This window comes from Nerophis lumbriciformis, linkage group LG13, assembly GCF_033978685.3.
Source record: "Nerophis lumbriciformis linkage group LG13, RoL_Nlum_v2.1, whole genome shotgun sequence".
Lineage (NCBI taxonomy): Eukaryota > Metazoa > Chordata > Actinopteri > Syngnathiformes > Syngnathidae > Nerophis > Nerophis lumbriciformis.
In genome coordinates this window covers 23,997,635-24,016,724 of record NC_084560.2, presented here as the reverse complement: position 1 = coordinate 24,016,724, position 19,090 = coordinate 23,997,635, and the positions used below count along the sequence as shown (strand labels likewise).

The 19,090-nt window shown below is 41.2% G+C and overlaps 2 protein-coding genes across 2 annotated transcripts in view; one reads left to right on the top strand and one right to left on the bottom strand.

The window, feature by feature from the left end:
* The window catches only part of uggt2 (UDP-glucose glycoprotein glucosyltransferase 2), a 191,627-nt gene extending 174,045 nt beyond the window's left edge, over positions 1-17,582 (bottom strand). The window contains exon 1 of the mRNA XM_061971449.1: positions 17,553-17,582. The gene's annotated coding sequence lies outside the window, so the exon portion shown is untranslated. The remainder of the gene's footprint in view (positions 1-17,552) is intronic.
* Positions 1-19,090, top strand: part of hs6st3b (heparan sulfate 6-O-sulfotransferase 3b) — a 186,311-nt gene that overhangs the window by 64,191 nt on the left and 103,030 nt on the right. The window lies entirely within an intron of this gene.

The window sequence follows — 19,090 nt, the reverse complement described above, 5'->3', positions numbered from 1 at the left end:
ACTGAAAGGACAAAAAAGTCAGCCTTTGTCCCCCTGAGGGTTAACTACAGGCAATATTTAATTATAATATACATGTGGTACAAGAGTTTTACAAAAGTGAATCGCTAATAAAATATAACAACAAAACGGGCTCTCAGCCTTAAATTTTTGATAATGAGCGACCGACGCCTACATGGAAGTGGAGAGGGAGGTGAAGTGAATTATATTTATATAGCGCTTTTCTCTACTCAAAGCACTTTTACATAGTGAAAAACCCAATATCTAAGTTACATTTAAACCAGTGTGGGTGGCAATGGGAGCAGGTGGGTACAGTGTCTTGCCCAAGGACACAACGGCAGTGACTAGGATGGCGGAAGCGGGGATCGAACATGGAACCCTCAAGTTGCTGGCACGGCCACTCTACCAACCGAGCTATACCGCCCCCATAACCTTTTGAGGTGCATGAAGACTATGTGCATTTCACTTGATCACATTTTGACTGTCATGGAAGTGTGAGTATAAGAAAATCCCTGTTAACATAAAACGTAAAAACTATCAAAAGTTCTCAATCTTAAGGCTGACGACAGCTTTGAAGACTCTGTGGTTTGCACATGACGTTGTGCATTCTGTTCTTCTAATGCAGACATGTTGTACTGAGCAGCCAGAATAGGTACTTCTTTTCTCCATTGTCACAATAAGGTTCCATTTTCTGTTTCAAGGTTAATTTTCTATCATGAAGTGCTATGAGTTTTGCAGTGGTCTGGCGTGACGCCATGCACGATGGCGCTTTGACATCTAAATATAATGACCATGAAAATGTTGGTTGAGTTCTGAATTGTACAACCTTGAACATCAAGCATTCATCTTTGAGATGTCCACTCTTGGCGGATTTTGTATGAAAACAAGCACAACTTGAGAATCAAGACACTAGGCCGGGGGTCAGCAACCCACGGCTCTTTAGTGCCGCCCTAGTGGCTCCCTGGAGCATTTTTAAAAAAGGATTGGAAATGGAAAAAGATGGGAGAAAAATCTTTTTTTTTTTGTTTTAGTATGGTTTTTGTTTGAGGACAAACATGACACAAACCTTCCCAATTGTTAGAAAGCCCACTGTTTAATATGTTTGTGTGTATGCTTCACTGATGAGAGGATTTAGTGAACATCGTTTTGCCCTACTAATTTTGGCAGTTCTTGAACTCACCATAGTGTGGACTGTGACGCAACAGTTTGTTTACATGTAAAATCTTCCACTCCTTTGTCTCATTTTGTCCACCAAACGTTTTATGCTGTGCGTGATTGCACAAAGGTGCGCTTTGATGATGTTATTGACTTGTTGGAGCGCTAATCAGGCATATTTGGTCAGTGCATGACTGCAAGCTGATAAATGCTAACATGCTATTTAGGCTAGCTGTATGTACATATTGCATCATCATGCCTCATTTGTAGGTATATTAGAGCTTGTTTAATATCCTTTACTTTTATCCTCTTTGTATATAATTTACTTTTGCATGTCTCATGACACATTATCTGTATGTAATTTTGGCTGCATTTCAGATAGTTGTTTGTGTGCCATGTTGTTCCGGACCACAGCAAACATTACCCAGCTTGCCAAAGATTGTGATAAATCTATTAAAAGAAGACAGCCTGCCGTTTCCTTCAACTTGGACACACACATCTATTAAAAGCCAGTCATTTCCAGGAGTTACCTCACCTTCTGAGTAGTCTCTGATTTACTAATGTTTGCCAATGTAAAAATGCGTAGAATAAATATTACATTTCAAACATTTCTGTCAACAACAACAGCCTGCGACAAAGTCATTTTGATAGTAGGCTATTATAGCTAACAGATATTTACGTCATGTGTTGCCTTCATTATAAGACTTATATTATATATTATATATTACTCATTATACGGATTTTAATTTTTTCCGGCTCCAGACAGATTAGTTTTTTGTATTTTTAGTCCAATATGGCTCTTTCAACGTTTTTCGTTGCCGACCCCTGCACTAGGTTTACACTGCAGCCCAAAGTGGCTCAAATCTGACGTTTTTGAAATATGATTTTTTTCCAGCTTCTTTCCATTTTTACACTGGAAGTAAAACTGTGCTCTGTGGAGGTCTTTCTCCCGTGGGTTCACCTGATGCTGACAAATCATCCCACAGCCTGGATGTCTGGTGTTAAAAATGTCTTCTTTTATTGGCAGCGCACACACGCTATGACAGCACACAACTTTTCAGTCTCTCTCGCAATGTCCAGTGTGCGCTTCTTCGTTCACTCCAACTCCAACCACTGTGTCTCGGCCCGGCTGCTGCTAATAAGCATGGCAGGTGATTGGATGATCAGCCCCAGCTGGGTAATCCAATCACCTGCCAGCTGTGCTTCGAGGCCGGTCCTTACACACCCCGCTCCGCAGCAGGCCCGCAGACCACGCCCCCCTCCACATGCTTTTTATCAAACACCAGTATAATCGTGCACAGGCCCAAATGTGGCCCCAATGTGGCCTCGGCGTCACTTGCATACGCAATTCGATTAAGTGAAAACAAATTATGTTGACCGAATTCCGTAAATGAACAATACAGTCGCTACGACTACTACTACTATTACTTTCCAAAACAAAAGCCCACACACCTTAAAAATTGTGTTGTTGTTTTTTATTGAAAACAAGCTAAAGTAATATTAAGTTAAAGTTAAAGTACCAATGATTGTCACACACACACTAGGTGTGGTGAAATGTGTCCTCTGCATTTGACCCATCCCCTTGTTCACCCCCTGGGAGGTGAGGGGAGCAGTGAGCAGCAGCGGTGGCCGCGCTCGGGAATAATTTTCGGTGATTTAACCCCCAATTCCAACTCTTGATGCTGAGTGCCAAGCAGGGAGGTAATGGGTCCCATTTTTATAGTCTTTGGTATGACTCGGCCGGGGTTTGAATTCGCTACCTACCGATCTCAGGGCGGACACTCTAACCTTGTATTTGTCTTAATCCTTTTGTATGTGTTTTACACTTCTCTCATCTTTTCTTTAGAAGCCTAACCAGGGACAAGGGTTGGAAATTAGACTGTGGCTAGAAGTCTCATGTACTTTGACATCGGTTACCTGTGGGTAGCAATGTTGTACTGTGCCTGTCAAATAAATACATAAATAAATAAATATATACAGCTGCTGGCCTTGACAATATTTTGGGCACTCCGTGGTTATGCATGGAAGATATTGTTCCAGACCGTGGTCACATTTTTGTCCTGGATATCCCCTTTCTGAAACTTTTTTTTTTTCCGAATACCTCTTTTTTTCTTTGAAACTGACAAGATGAAGATTTATGAAGGTAAGATATAATACACTTGTGTTACATTCCGACAAGCCTTTTGAGGACCAGAAGAATGGAAATGCATTACATTATGTCCTTCCAATGCCATTCGTGCTACTGATGCTGCAAATATGGCATTTTAACAGCAGGTATTTGTCTTTGTTAGCGTTTATTTTTTATTTTTTATTTTTTCCCCACTTTGGCTGAACTGGCACAATCATGGCCATCCCTGCAGGATGTGGAGTGCAGTTTGAATGCTGTTCATAAGGAGAAGGGAAGTGTTCTGCTTGGTGGTGCACCACAGTTGCACATGAATGAAACGTGTTGTAACGATACCAATATTTTGGTACCGGTACTGGTACAAAAATTATTTCGATCCTTTTCGGTACTTTTCTAAATAAAGGGACCACAAAAAATGTGCATTATATAAAAAATCTTAGGGTAGATTAAACATATGTTTCTTATTGCAGTTAAGTCCTTAAATAAAATAGTGAACATATAAGACAATTTGTCTTTTATTAGTAAGTAAACAAACAAAGGCTCCTAATTTAGCTGCTGACATATGCAGTAACATATTGTGTCATTCATCATTCTATTATTTTGTCAACAATATGAAGGACAAGTGGTAGAAAATGAATTATTATTCTACTTGTTCATTTACTGTTAATATCTGCTTACTTTCTCTTTTAACATGTTCTATCTACACTTCTGTTAAAATGTAATAATCACTTATTCTTCTGTTGTTTGATACTTTACATTAGTTTTGGATGATACCACAAATTTGTAGTTACAGGATCATACATTGGTCATATTCAAAGTCCTCATGTGACCAGGGACATATTTCCTGAGTTCATAAACATAATTTAAATTTTTTTTAAAGGAAAGAAGATGGTGTGATGCCAAAAAATATTGACGTAATCATAGTAGTATCGACTAGATACGCTCCTGTACTTCAATCAATCAATCAAAGTTTACTTATATAGCCCTAAATCACGAGTGTCTCAAAGGGCTGCACAAGCCACAACAACATCAGATCCCACATCAGGGCAAGAAAAAACTCAACCCAATGAGATGACAATGAGAAACCTTGGAGGGGATTTCCCCCCCCCCCCAGGCAACCGGTGCATCCCCCCCCCCCCCCCAGGCAACCGGTGCAATGGACATTGAGTGGATCAACTTGATATCATTACAGTGGATGTCAGGTGTAGATCCACCAATGGCGTCTGTTTACATTTTGATGCCGGTGAGCTACGGTGTGGAGTGAAGCATGTTTAGCTATTCCTCGTACTGGTATTACCTGGGACGAAGGAGCCTACCAACTATCCTACACCTGGGACACAGTCCTGCAGGGCCGTCCCCGGCCATTTGGTAGACATCCAGACGACAGGATGTTAGCTGCTAGCTCGCTAGCCATGTCTTAAAGCAGTGTTTTTCAACCACTGGTGCCGCGAGACACAGCCTGGTGTGCCGTGGGAGATGATCTAATTTCACCTATTTAGGTTAAAATATTTTTTGCAAACCAGTAATTATAGTCTGCAAATAATGTGTTGTTGTTGAGTGTCGATGCTGTCTCGAGCTCGGCAGAGTAACCGTGTAATACTCTTCCATATCAGTAGGTGGCAGCCGGTAGCTAATTGCTTTGTAGATGTCGGAAACAGCGGGAAGCAGCGTGCAGGTAAAAAGGTATCTAATGCTTAAACCAAAAATAAACAAAAGGTGAGTGCCCCTAAGAAAAGGCATTGAAGCTTAGGGAAGGCTATGCAGAACGAAACTAAAACTGAACTGGCTACAAAGTAAACAAAACAGGATGCTGGACGACAGCAAAGACTTACAGCTTGTGGAGCAGACAGCATCCACAAAGTACATTTGTACATGACATGACAATCAACACCAAAATAGGAGCGCAAGACAAGAACTAAAACACTACACACAAGAAAACAGCAAAAAACTCAAAGTAAGTCAGGGTGTGATGTGACAGGTGGTGACAGTACACCTACTTTGAGACAAGAGCTATAGTGATGCAAGGTTGATTATGGTTATGGTTTGAATTCATATCCGACAGTTACGACTTTTTACCGTCAACAGAGTTTCGTTTTTTAACGATTTCTGCTGGTGGTGTGCCTCTGGATTTTTTCAACGCAAAAAATGTGCCTTGGCTCAAAAAAAGTTTAAAAACACTGTCTTAAATCAACCTCTTCCTGAAGGCGTTTCAGTGTTATAACTTCACCTTTATCGGTAGTTTTTAAGCCAAAATGCGTCCGTTCTCCTTTTTCTGTCTACACCAGGGGTCGGCAACCTTTACCAGTCAAAGAGCCATTTTGACCAGTTTCACAAATTAAAGAAAACAATGGGAGCCACAAAAATCTTCTGAAATTTAAAACGAAATTACACTGCATACAAGTTGTTGTTTTTTTGCTTTGTGCTATGTATGAACCAAGGGTCTCAGACACGCGGCCCCCACCTTATTCTCTAAGGCGTGCCGTGATGGTACACTATTTAGCGCCCACTTCAACTAGCGTGCCGGCCCAGTCACACGTTGTACGGGGCTTCAGCTTGCTCACGTAAATGACAGCAAGGCATACTTGGTCAACAACCACACAGGTTACACTGACGGCGGCGGTATAAAAATCTTTAACACTCTTACTAATAATGCGCCACACTGTGAACCCACACCAAACAAGAATGACAAACACATTTCGGGAGAACATCTGCACCTTAACGCAACATAAACACAACAGAACAAATACCCAGAATCCCATGCAGCCCTAACTCTTCCGGGCTACATTATACACCCCCGCTACCAAACCCCACCCACCTCAACCGACGCACGGAGGGGGGGGGGGGGGGGTGGGGGGGGGGGGGGGGGATGTGTGGAGGAGCAGGGTTGGGGTGGGGGCGGGATTTGGTGGTAGCAGGGGTGTATAATGTAGCCCGGAAGAGTCAGGGCTGTGTGGGATTCTGGGTATTTGTTCTGTTGTGTTTATGTTGTGTTAAGGTGCAGATGTTCTCCCGAAATGTGTTTGTCATTCTTGTTTGGTTTTGGTTCAAAGTGTGGTGCATTATTAGTAAGAGTCTTAAAGTTGTTTTATATGGTCACCGTTAGTGTAACCTGTGTGGCTGTTGACCAAGTATGCTTTACTGTATTTTGATGAAAAGTACAAAAGGCTAGGCTGGCACCCTGTTGATACAGATTGTAGAGGGTGCTAAATGCTGTACCATCATGACACGTTCTTATTATTATTGTTAGGGTGAAAATTGGAGAATATTAATCCAGGGAGTTTTCTGCTAGGGGAATCGAAATCCGGAAATCTCCCGGGAAAATCGGGAGGGTCTCCGGAAATCTCCCGGGAAAATCGGGAGGGTCGGCAAGTATGCAGCTGAGCCGCATCAGAGTGATCAAAGAGCCGCATGCGGCTCCGGAGCCGCGGGTTGCCGACCCCTGGTCTACACACTGTGTCTGCTTGTAAGTACTCCGTGATTGTGCGCCGCCAAACATGCTCGTCTGCTCGTAAACCAGCAATGACACGACGTGACTTCGACGCGGGACCGGTACGTTTCAGAGACGGTATAGTACTGAAAATGATTCATTAGTATCGCGGTACGATACTAATACCGGTATACCGTACAACCCTAGTCTCAATGGGGTCTTTCCGCCTCACACATGATGAATAAACAATGAAGGAATAAACTAAACGGCCTTGTTTGCAGACAGTGTGCGTTCAAATGCCTCCCCAGCACCACACAACATTCATCCTGATTAGTAGCTCCGGGATCGGAGTGTACAAGCCCGCACACGCCGCATCTGACTTCCACCGTCAGCCTTGATAATGGCTTTCACAGCAGGGGGGCGGGGGAAGAATTGCTTTGAAAGGCAGTGACATGATGTTCCTCCGGTACGACACACCGAGGAGATAGCGGGCTCTCATTTGCCCGGTTGAAGTATTAGGATTGTTGTCACCTTCATAATTTGTTTTTTAACAGCTTCATTGTTGCTCAGATGTTAGTTTTTCATTTATTCTTTACCCTTTATTGACGCCATATATTTTCTTAATTGCTCTTTGTAATTCCTCGCGCACAAGCAGCAGGCTTCCTTTATTGCACGTAGTATTTTATTGTGCTTCCCCTGTAGTTTATTAATTACAATCACTGCATGCCTTTTATTCTCCTTTTAGTCTGCAGCTGATGTCTCATGTCTTTTGTTTGCACATGAAAAACGGCCCGACGGACGACAACTTTCCCCGTGGGGAGTCTGTATCGGCCTGACATTTACACAGGGACGGTGAGGGGACAAAGTGCCCGACTCCTGCCGTTAATTGTTTAAAAGCTTCGACACTCCCACAGGAAGTAAAGCAAACACAAGCCTGTTTATCAGCAGCTTTGATGCAGGCTTGTATTTTGCCACGTTAGTAAGACAAATAACGCCCAGGCAAGGGTAACTACCACCACCGCTCATGCAGTCTCGACAGATTTCCCAGAATTCCAGGTTTTCCGGGACATTTTTCCCCATTCAAAATGAATTGGCCATTTTTCAAACTTCCCCCATTTTCACATTTTTCAACCTATTCAAACCATTCCACCTTCAACACATTCCACCATTCTGGAAAGTCAAATAATAATTTTTTCCAAGTTCAAAAAAATTCCAGGATTTTCCAGAATTCCTGGTTTTCCAAAGCCCTATTTCCACCCTTTTTTCTGGCGACTATTCCTTCCACAATTTTCAACCCATTTCAATCGTTCCACATTCCTCTTAATCAGGAAAAAAAAACAAAGTTGTTTCTTGAACTGGAAAAATTCCCGTTTTTCCCGAAATTCCAGGAATTCCCTAATACCATTTCTCAATTCAACATGTTACTACTGCAACATTTCTCGACAAATTTGAAACATTTCAACACCAACCATTCAAGGTTTTTACTATTTTCAAAAAAATTCCCGCTTTTCTGAAATTCCCATTGGAATCAATTGGACATTCTTCAAAGTTCAACAATTCCCACATTTTTCAACCGATTCAAACCATTCCAACATCAACACCTTCCACTCATCCTTGACATTCAAACTGTAATTTTCTCAAGTTCCAAACCAAATTCCGGTTTCCCTAGAAGTTCAAACTCTTCAACATTCAAACCATTCCACCATTCAAACTATTTCAGGGTTTAAACGATTTCAACATTTAAACCGTTTCTACATCCATCCTACGTTCCATGAGCATTTCAGATCAGCGTCAGCTTTTCAACATTCAAACTATTCTTACATTCATACTACATTCGGTCAGCATTTCACTTCAACTTCAGCATTGGAGCATTCACACACAATTACTTCAGAAATTGCCTCTTCTAGTTATTTATTAAGTTTCCTGGATTTTATTTTTCAGTATCAAATGGTTTAAGTAGGTCAAACATTTTTAATAATTTCAACAAGATTACAATTTATTCATGTATATCAGGTAAATTCACACACTTTAAATATTTTCTGTTACAGACCAAAAACAATGTTAATATAGTTATTGATATACACTATATTGCCAAAAGTATTTGGCCACCTGCCTTGACTCACATATGAACTTGAAGTGCCATCCCATTCCTAACCCATAGGGTTCAATATGATGTCGGTCCACCTTTTGCAGCTATTACAGTTTCAACTCTTCTGGGAAGGCTGTCCACAAGGTTGCGGAGTGTGTTTATAGGAATTTTCGACCATTCTTCCAAAAGTGCATTGGTGAGGTCACACACTGATGTTGGTTGAGAAGGCCTGGCTCTCAGTCTCCGTTCTAATTCATCTCAAAGGTGTTCTATCGGGTTCAGGTCAGGACTCTGTGCAGGCCAGTCAAGTTCATCCACACCAGACTCTGTCATCCATGTCTTTATGGACCTTGCTCTGTGCACTGGTGCACAGTCATGTTGGAAGAGGAAGGGGCCCGCTCCAAACTGTTCCCACAAGGTTGGGAGCATGGAATTGTCCAAAATGCATTCAAAGTTTATTTCACTGGACCTAAGGGGTCAAGCCCAACTCCTGAAAAACAACCCCACACCATAATTCCTCCTCCACCAAATTTCACACTCGGCACAATGCAGTCTGAAATGTAGCGTTTTCCTTGCAATCTCCAAACGAGACTCGTCCATCAGATTTCCAGATGGATAAGCGTGATTCATCAGTCCAGAGAACACGTCTCCACTGCTCTAGAGTCCAGTGGCGACATGCTTCACACCACTGCATCCAACGCTTTGCATTGGACTTGGTGATGTATGGCTTAGATGCAGCTGATCGGCCATGGAAACCCATTTCATGAAGCTTTCTGCGTTCTGTACGTGGGCTAATTGGAAGGTCACATGAAGTTTGGAGCTCTGTAGCAACTGACTGTGCAGAAATTAGGCGACCTCTTTGCACTATGCACTTCAGCATCCGCTGACCCCTCTGTCAGGTTACGTGGCCTACCCCTTGGTGGCTGAGTTGCTGTTGTTCCCAAACTCTTCCATTTTCTTATAATAAAGCCGACAGTTGACTTTGGAATATTTAGGAGCGAGGACATTTCACGACTGGATTTGTTGCACAGGTGGCATCCTATGACAGTTCCACACTGGAAATCACAGAGTGGCCCATTCTTTCACAAATGTTTGTAGAAACAGTCTCCATGCGTAAGTGCTTGATTTTATACACTTGTGGCTGGGCTAAGTGATTAGGACACCTGATTCTGATGATAGTGTATATTTCTTTATTTTTTGTTGTATTTAATGTTACTAAGGAAACGATTTTATGCAGAGGTGTACTTATAACATTTTAATGGACAAATTATACTATTCATAGTCACGGCGGGGAGTGGGGGCGGTGGGACTTGAAATGTTTTCTTCTTCCTAGGGGGGACGTAACAGAAAATGATTGAGAAGCACTTCCCTATAGACACCTTTGAGCTTCTGGTATTGGTAGGGACGGCGTGGCGCAGTGGAAGAATGGCCGTTCGCAACCCGAGGGTCCCTGGTTCAATCCCCACCTAGTACCAACCTCGTCATGTCCGTTGTGTCCTGAGCAAGACACTTCACCCTTGCTCCTGATGGGTGCTGGTTAGCGCCTTGCATGGCAGCTCCCTCCATCAGTGTGTGAATGTGTGTGTGAATGGGTAAATGTGGAAGTAGTGTCAAAGCGCTTTGAGTACCTTGAAGGTAGAAAAGCGCTATACAAGTACAACCCATTTATTTATTTAATCTACATCACGAGAGGATCAACAGATTCATAAAGTGTCCATTATTTTTTTTTAACATGTCAGGCAGGCTGTCCAGTAATTTAAATTCAGTGCGGCCAATTGACACAGGAAGGGTTGGTTGTCCTGCAGTGTCAGCAGCAGCTGTTGTAATGCACTGGAGGGAGGAGCGTTACATTTAGCTGAGTGAGGAAGAGAGACCTCTGACTCGCTGGAAATAAAAAAAAAATTTTTTTTATATTGAGCAAAGAAACATCCAGAGAAAACTAAGGTCCTTTAAATATTTATTTAAGTCAAATAAGTTTATCCAAAAAGTTTTGCGCTGCTTCGAGAAAGAAAGAGCGAGACAGAGCGGGTCAGACACATTTTTTTCCCAGAACGTTATAACTTTTGGGAATGAGAGAGGAGGTACACACTAAAAAATGTTGGGTTAAAAAATAACCCAATTTTAACCCAACTGCTGGTTCAGAAAAGGACAAATCCCTTATTTTAGTTATTTTAACTCAACATTTTGGGTAAAAATTTTCAACCCAACTGTGGAGGGGGGCGTGGCCTTCGGACCTGCAGCGAAGCGGGGTGTGCCAGGACCGGCTGCGAGATCAGCGACAGGTGCGTAGATGGCCCACCTGGGCTTGTTAATCTAATCACCTGTCGCTCTGTTAAAAGGCAGCAGCCGGGGAGGAGAGAAGAGTTGGAGTTGGAGCGAGAGCGAGAGAGAGAGAGACAGACAGACACACAACAATTGCTGAAAAGCAAGACAATTTATTGGAAAATAAAACAGTGTCTAAAACCCTGAAAAGGAGCTGTCATGTCGGTGTTTGGTGGTCCGAGGAACCCGGAGGAAAGAAACCTCCACACCAACTTTTCCGTTGAATTATTTAACCAAATAGTTGAGTTATGATAACTAAATGTTGGGTTATTCCCAACCAAACTATTGGGTTGAATTATTTAACCCAAATGTTATGTTATGATAACTCAATGTTGGGTGATTGTAAATAATCTTAAAGAGATTAATCCATAATAAAATTCCCTTCAAGAAAAAAGTAACTTTTTAATTAAAAAAAAAAGCTTTCTACCCCAAAATGCGTTACTCCTTGAAAAACAACCCCAAAAATGGTTCATCATTTTGAAAACCCAGAAATGTAGTTGAAATAATACCCTTATAACCAAAGAAATGGATTGCTATTCATAAAAAATAACTAAAAAATTTAACTCAACACTAGCAACTCATAAATTGGGTTATCAAGATAACCCAGTATTTTTTAGTGTGTAGGGTAGGGGTTTGGGTGAAATGTCCTGTCTCCTGGGAGGGGAAAAGAGAAGACGGTGCCTGACTACAAACTCTTATTGTGGGTAGGAATGTTTTGGTTAAGCATTGGATAAGGCAGGTAATAACATCAATTTATAAAACATACCCATTTGGAGAATAACATTTTGACCAAAATACAAATACAACCTAAATTAAAGCTGCAAGCAGCGATGGACGGGACTGACTTTGACGGCACATAAAATCCAAACCGGAGCAGTAATTAAAACTCTTTGGTCAACTTTTAATCAGAAGGGTTCAATCTCTCTCCTGTGCTAGTTTGAAGCCAACATGACAAACACGCTCAGAGGAGATAATGTTTGAAAAAAGGTGACCGGTTTTTACAAAACTTTTGTTTTGAAGGGGGAATTGATTTTTGCTGAAAAATGTCAATGTATGAAATCTAGGTCTAAATCAGACCTACATAGAAGTTTTTGTTTCATGTCTCTACAACCTTCCTACCGGAAGTTACAAGCAGTTTTGTCTGTGTTTTTTCCTAGGGGGTGCTAGAGCGCAATTTTGAGTTTTGGGATTTGGTTTTTTGATTAGATGGCAATTTTCACCAGTCCTGATGTGTGTGTCAAATATGGTGAGTTTTGAAGCATGTTAAGAGGGTCAAATTATAGCTCAAAGAGGCGGCGGAATAATAATAATAATAAAACGCACGAAATACAATAGGGTCCTCTGTCCCAAAGAGACATTGCGGTCCCTAATTAGTGATCAACCAACATCACAGCAGTCTTTGTCCTATTCACGGAGACGGTACTGGTTTGGAGACATTCCCAACAAGCTCCAAGAATGCGTAAAGGTCCTTAAAGTGTCTTATCCTAGGACAGTGGTCCCCAAACTTTTTGACTCAGGGGCCACATTGGGTTGTGTGTGTATGTGTGTGGCCAAAAGTTTGGACACACTTTCTCATTTCAATGCATTTTCTTTAATTTCATGACTATTTATTTTATTATTATTTATTGTAGATTGTCACTAAAGGCATCAAAACTAGGACACCTATGAAGTGAAAACCCTTTCAGGTGACTACCTCTTGAAGCTCATCGAGAGAATGCCAAGAGTGTGCAAAGCAGTAATCCGAGCAAAGGGTGGCTATTTTGAAGAAACTAGAGTACATAACTCCACATGTGTTCATTCATAGTTTTGATAGTCATAAAAATAAAGAAAAACGAATTGAATGAGAAGGCGTGTCCAAACTTTTGGCCTGTACTTATATATATATATATATATATATATATATATATATATATATATATATATATATATATATTTATTGAGATATATATATATATTTATTTATTTATTGAGATATATATATATATATATATATATATATATATATATATATATATATATATATATATATATATAAATATATTCCTCACTCACTAATTGACTAAAAGAGTAAGCACTTGCGCGAGTGCGATGATGTCACGTTATCGATGGGAAAAAGCATTTTTAGACAATATGATTTGCCTGAGCATCTCGGAGACCCCGAGAGTAACAAGCGGTAGGAAATAGATTAGAAAGGACAAATTTGAAAAACAAACTTCACACTTGCCGCGGGCCGGATTTTGGACTCCGGCGGGCCATATTTGGGGACCCCTGATCTATACTTTACCGCTGCCTGGTAATTTTTTTTCTATACTTTTATTGTCATATTTTCAGAATGTGTTTGTTTTATTTTTGGCCAAAAGTAAGATAAAGAAAACAATCTGAAGTTGTCTTTATTTTTTATTTTTAATGCCATGATTTTAATAGTCCGGCCCGCGTGTGCACAGATGTATCCCTCCATGTGGCCCCTGAGTTTAAATGAGTTGGACACCCCTGATGTACAATATTACAGTATATGTAACAGTTGCAGCAAAAAAAAAAAAAAAAGAAAAAAAAAAGGGCATCATAAAATAGAGAGTAGATCCAGCAGAAAATAGATGTTATAAACAAAGAGAGGTAGCGAACATAGAAGCGGTCGGACAAATTTAAAAACAAAAACTTGAGACTTCCTGCGGGCCGGATTTTGGACGCGGCCCGTAGTTTGTGGACCCCTGGTCTAGGACAAAAAAACGACCAATGCAATTAAGACAAAGTCGCACACACAAATTCTTAGAGTCAAATTGTAATTTTAGACAACAGATTACTAAAATATTACACTATATGTTGTACATACAGCGAGAATATTATTTTTCTATCGATCCAAAACAAGAGCAACTATTTTTTGGGGTTGACTCAGTTTTGAGCATAGCGAGGTTTTTGATTCAGTAATTCGGTACCCTTAACCACTGCAAACTATAACCACAATAATGAACATAAAGTTAAATCAATACCAATAAAGTAAGCACTATTATCTTTGTAAAGGCAGACTTTGTTTAAAGACGGTGTTCGTGCACCGTGTACCTAATGTTATGTCTGTCAAGAAAATGGTTAAAGACTTGAGTGAGCTCGCATGTCACTGCAGGCGGGGGAGACGACAATACAATACAAAAAAATCAATAGTCCCACTGTGGACAGTTCACAAGGAGGGTCTCCCCCTGACTGACACCTCCGTCACTCAAGTGGGAAGTGCTGACAAGGTGGAGTGTCAAAGAGCCGATGGAGCAATGTTCAGCACCACGGACAGCGACACGCCAACAACTCAAGTAAAAGGATGCTCTATTCATCAATACATTATTTTTGCTAAATAATGGCTGGGTGTTAAGCAGAGGTGGGTGGTAAAGTGCTACATTCACTCATTTATATTTACTACAGTGACTTTTTGTAAAATTGTACATTTCAGAGAAGTTTTAATGCAAAATAATGTTTACTTTTACTAGAAGAAACACTACTTTTACTCCGTTACATTGAGTTTTATTCAGATTGTTTCTTATTTATATCACAATTATTTATAATCTATAAATTAAGGGTTATAAAAGACATATTCCTTCATCAGCAAGCTTTTTTTTCCAGCAGGCACTGTCACATGACTCTGTTTCAGCAATCCAATGTAAGCACGGGTGACTCCATTCCACCAATCAAAACGGAGCCTCGCAGTCACATGACTCGGTCTCGCCATTCTAATGTAAGCATTAGTGACATTTGAAACAATAAAAAAAGGGAAGCTGACCAAAAAAAAAAGCACAGAGTACGGATAAAGAAGTGGAAATAGGTCAGTATTTTTTAAGTATATAATAAAATAGAAACCTACTGGCTTGATAAGTGTCAGAATGTTCCCAGAGATGACACTTAAATAATGTGACATGACGCCAGCACATCCTGGTGTTTGAGAGAACTGGTGAACAGAAACCTCCTAAAACATCCATCCATTTCTACCGCTTGTCCCTTACGGTGTCACGGGGGGTGCTGGAGCCTATCTCAGCAGCATTCGGGCGGAGTGGACAAACAGTTGACTAAAATAGCGATCTTTTTGTAAGTTGTTGATGTTCGTAATAACCACAAATGTCATTTAAAGGCCTACTGAAACCCACTACTACCGACCACGCAGTCTGATAGTTTATATATCAATGATGAAATCTTAACATTGCAACACATGCCAATACGACCGGGTTAGCTTACTAAAGTGCAATTTTAAATTTCGCATGAAATATCCTGCTGAAAACGTCTCGGTATGATGACGTCTGCGCGTGACGTCACGGATTGTAGAGGACATTTTGGGACAGCATGGTGGCCAGCTATTAAGTCGTCTGTTTTCATCGCAAAATTCCACAGTATTCTGGACATCTGTGTTGGTGAATCTTTTGCAATTTGTTCAATGAACAATGGAGACAGCAAAGAAGAAAGCTGTATGTGGGAAGCGGTGTATTGCGGCAGGTGTTGTGCCGGATAACGCACCCCCGCCGTAGAATGCACCCCCTTACTGTTGTGCCGGATAACACAGCCGGTGTTTCATTGTTTACATTCCCGAATGATAACGGTCAAGCTTTACCATTGGCCTGTGGAGAACTGGGACAACAGAGACTCTTACCAGGAGGACTTTGAGTTGGATACGCAGACGCGGTACCGTGAGTACGCAGCTTCCAAACATTTGATCGCTTGCCCGTACGTGCGTGCCGCTATGTTCATGTCACGTACGTAACTTTGGGGACTTTGGGGAAATATATGTGCTGTATGAACTTTGGGGAGGTGGGATTGAGTGTGTTGTGCAGGTGTTTGAGTTGTATTGGCGGGTTATATGGACGGGAGGGGGAAGGTGTTTGTTATGCGGGATTAATATGTGGCATATTAAATATAAGCCTGGTTGTGTTGTGGCTAATAGAGTATATATATGTCTTGTGTTTATTTACTGTTTTAGTCATTCCCAGCTGAATATCAGGTCCCACCCGCCTCTCACAGCATCTTCCCTATCTGAATTGCTCCCACTGCCCTCTAGTCCTTCACTCTCACTTTCCTCATCCACAAATCTTTCATCCTCGCTCAAATTAATGGGGAAATTGTCGCTTTCTCGGTCCGAATTGCTCTTGCTGCTGGTGGCCATGATTGTAAACAATGTGCAGATGTGAGGAGCTCCACAACCTGTGACGTCATGCTACTCGTCTGCTACTTCCGGTACAGGCAAGGCTTTTTTATCAGCGACCAAAAGTTGCGAACTTTATCGTCGATGTTCTCTACTAAATCCTTTCAGCAAAAATATGGCAATATCGCGAAGTGATCAAGTATGACACATAGAATGGACCTGCTATCCCCGTTTAAATAAGAAAATCGCATTTCAGTAGGCCTTTAAACACATTAAAACATTACCAACTGTTACGGTGTTGTAATGGCGAGAACCCCGAATGCAAAGCCGGAGACGACAGAGGAAGTTACGACAAAAAGGCTTAATAGAAAAATCCACCAAAACACAATAATAGCATTGAAGCAGAAGTAACCGAAAATACACTGCAATTATTTCGGTAAAAATGGGTAAAATGTTACAAAACACAGCCTGCTCAGTGGCCTTGTGGTTAGAATGTCCGCCCTGAGATTGGTAGGTCGTGAGTTCAAACCCCAGCCGAGTCATACCAAAGACTATAGAAATGGGACCCATTGCCTCCCAGCATCAAGGGTTGGAATTGGGGGTTAAATCCCCAAAATGATACCCGAGCGCGGCCATCGGTGCTGCTCACTGCTCGCCTCACCTCCCAAGGGGTGGAACAAGGGGATGGGTCAAACGCCAAGGGTAATTTCAACACACCTCGTGTGTGTGTGTGTGTGTGTGTGTGTGTGTGTGTGTGTGTGTGTGTGTGTGTGTGTGTGTGTGTGTGTGTGTGTGTGTGTGTGTGTGTGTGTGACTATCAGTGGTATTTTAACTTTAACTAAGGGAGCTTCTGGGAGGAACCACGGGCAGAGAGGTCAAAAAGTATTAGCAGAAAGGTAAACACATACCAAGTAGTACTATGCCGGGACTAGCTGGAACACAAACACGCAGACTGGATGTGGTCACGACTCACGACAGCAGGGGAGAAATATTCTGACAAGTGGTCAGCAGCAGCCAAGCAACTAAATAGGGGCTCGCCATAATCACTAATTGCCAACAGCTGCTGCCCTTGGTACCTCCTAGTACCAGCTTCTGGGTAGAAAGCTCGAGTGAAAAGATAAGAGCACAACAACAGCAAATAGCAGTGGAAGGTTGGAGTTATCTGTTAGATCTGTTAGATTACGAGCACTAGATTGTTAGAATGTAGCATTCCCTTTTTCTACTGTATTTACATTTCTACAGAGCTAAACAGGATGAAATAACAACAATCGCCCTCCTAGTGTACAAGAGGCAAACTGTGTATGGTCAACAGTCATCCATTTCCTACCGCTTGTCCTTTTTGGGGTCGTGGGGGTGCTGGAGCCTATCTCAGCTGAATTCGGGCGGTAAGCGGGGTACACCCTGGAGACACGAGAGATAAATAGAAGAAACTGAATTATTTGACAAGACTAATTTAGCACATGGAAACGTACTGACTGTAAAAAGTGACATGACGTCAGACAAGGCAGCACAATTGTTCATTAATTTACTTTCAAACTAGTAAAATGCACACTTATATCATGTCTTTTGTCAGAATGCCACTTGCAACAAACATGCTGCAGTCAACACACACACACACACACACACACACACACACACACACACACACACACACACACACACACACACACACACACACACACACACACACACACACACACACAGGTTATCAACTGTGGGGGACCACCCTTTCTATAGGTTGTGGAGGCATAAAAAACATTATGTAAAATGGCCACTGCCCAGTTAGCTCATACATGTCTTTAAATCTCTGGATTTATGAAGTAATGTGCAGATCATTCTTACTGGGGACACTGGGGAAAATAATTTATATGGTTCATGGGGACCAAATTTTAAATAATTTTGCATAATTCACACAAATTTGTACGTGACTACTGAGGACCATTTAAAAAAATAAAAAAAAGTTCAAATTAAATATGACATGATCCTCAGAATACAGCACTACAGCTGTCCTCTTATATTTTTAATTTATTCTAATTTTTTTAAATTTTTTCTGTATTGTGTAGTTATAATTATATGCTTTTATTTGTAATTGTATTAAATTGTGCACCCCAGGAAGACTAGTGGGTTGTTGAGGCAGCCAGCTAATAGGGATCCTTAATAAAAATCAAAAATCAAATTATAGGAAGTTTCACCACTTAAATGTACCAGCTACAGCCCGATGAGGGGGCTGCTGTGCAAATGTCTCACACTCAAACTAACCAGTAAACATGTTTTATGGGCCAAAGCTTAAAAATCACTGAGGCATCTTCAGAATGGATTTGACTATCATTTAAAAAGGACCTGTTTTTTTGTACCCATACCGTCAGAGGTCCCCTGAAGGTGACTGTGTAAATAGAGCGATGTCCCCATTAAGTAAGCATTGCCAGAACACACACGCACACACACACACACACACACACACACACACACACACACACACACACACACACACACACACACACACACACAACCAATTAAGGTTGTAATCCAAGAACAATTAAAAAGTAACTACTAAATAATTTCGAAGTTACTCACGAGTTACTCAATACTTTTTCACAGAATTCTTACCTACATAATTTTTTTTTTTTTTTGTCCTGTCCAGCTACTCAGGCAAATCATATAGTTGATGTAGATGCCCATATCGGCTGTACAAAACTACTTTACAAAATAAAAGTGTGGGATACTTCCCTTGTTGCCTTATTTGTATTTGACTTTATTAAATGGATTTATATTATTATTTGGTGCAGCCGGGCCGCAGCAGGAGGGGATAGAAAAAGAAAAAAAGGAAGACCGAGGGGGAAATTGCGGGGACAAGAGGGGGATAAG